Raw genomic sequence first — 1,652 nt, forward strand, 5'->3', positions numbered from 1 at the left:
TTAGGAGATATTACCTTTATATCATTCCAGAAAGGTTCTTTATGAAATGCCTAATCTTGCATAGTTCTAATTATATTTTGGTTAAATTTTATTTCTGTTTTGATGTTTTCCCTCTAGCCGGAGAATCTCTTCCTAGACAGCAAACATAATATCAAAATAACTGATTTCGGCCTAAGTACCCAGTTTACGTTGGGCACTCCACTGCAGGCCGTTTGTGGGACCACTGTCTACACAGCCCTGGAGATCTTGAAGAGGAAAAAGTACCACGGCCCCACCACGGATGTGTGGAGTCTAGGGGCGGTACTTTATGTATTTGTTTCCGGAACCCTGCCTTTTGATGGGGACAATCCTAAGGTACAGGAAGCAGTTGCATCCATGTAGTATACAAAACTAGAAGGAGTTTTATAAAATTATGTGGGTTTATATTTTTAATGTTCTATCAGTTTAGGGGTTTTGGTGGGTTTTCTGTTGTTTTTTAACCTAAAAGTTGACTCACTCGTTTTCTTTCCTCTCTCCCTGCCCACAGGCAGTAATAAGAAAATTAAAAGGGGGAAAATACCGCATCCCCTCGTGTGTCTCCAGAGAGTGCAAGAAATTACTGAAGGGTTTACTTGTGGTAAATCCACTTGGAAGAAGCTCTCTCCAGGTAATCACATAAGTGGAAATAAGTAACAACTTTGGAGAATTGTTAGAGTGTTTTTAGACCTTAGCTTGGTTTGTGTGGCATACTGAGTATCTGCCTGGGACATTTTAAGCAGGAGTTGAGATATTAAAAAAAAATTTAGGTTTACCTTTGACCTACAGTCAGTGAAATGTTGAAAATAAAGTTTCCTAAATATTGCGATCATCAGAATATTTTATTTTATGCTGCTAATGAACAGTTCACCTTTTTTCAGAAAATTATGCACAATAAGTGGGTAAACGTGGGACACACGGAGACACTGGCACCGTACGTCGAAAAGAAAATCGACACCCACAATGAGAAACGCATTGGTAATTACTGTGTGCCTACGTGCTTATGTGTGCCTGTGCTTGTACGAGTAACATATGTCTGTTTGGATTCATGTGTCTGCCTAAAATGTGAAAAATGTTAAGCCCAAGTTTATAATGAATCAGCTTATCTATTCTGTCATATGTAGAAACAACTTAACTAAATGTAGTTTGCTACAGTAGCACCCAGTAACTCAGAAACAAGTGCTCATTTGTGTTAGAAAATGTGTGATCTTTTAGGTCCAATAAAGAAAACTGTTTTACCCTATAACAGAATGATTTCTTATCCGAACAAAACACATAAACTGTATTTTACCTTTCTTTTTTAGAAATTCTACTGAGGATGGGCTACGAAGAACAGGACATCGAGGAGTCTCTGAAGAAACAACTACCTGATGAAATAAGTGCCACCTATAAATTATTAGAGGAAAGACCTGCTGAGGTGAGAGTGATGAGAGAGGAAGAGCTGGAATACCCTTTATGTAAACGATCAGTTTATGGAAACTAGTTTCTTAGTTTTTTTTTTTAGATATGTATAACATATTTGATATATCATTTTTAAAATTTACCTGCAAATACCAAACCTAACTCCTATGATCATTATAAGCTACTATTTGAGCTTCAGGATAATAAGTAAACGGAACATTTTAAGTTATTTGAAA

The 1,652-nt window shown here is 36.8% G+C and overlaps 1 long non-coding RNA gene across 1 annotated transcript; it reads left to right on the top strand.

The window, feature by feature from the left end:
• Positions 1-564: 564 nt before the first annotated feature.
• Positions 565-1,426, top strand: LOC105826877. Its single transcript, XR_001138338.1, has 3 exons — positions 565-646; positions 897-993; positions 1,320-1,426. It is a non-coding gene; the product is annotated as an uncharacterized LOC105826877 (long non-coding RNA).
• Positions 1,427-1,652: the final 226 nt, after the last annotated feature.

This window comes from Propithecus coquereli, unplaced genomic scaffold (genome assembly GCF_000956105.1).
Source record: "Propithecus coquereli isolate 6110/MARCELLA unplaced genomic scaffold, Pcoq_1.0 Scaffold931, whole genome shotgun sequence".
Taxonomy (NCBI): Eukaryota; Metazoa; Chordata; class Mammalia; order Primates; family Indriidae; genus Propithecus; species Propithecus coquereli.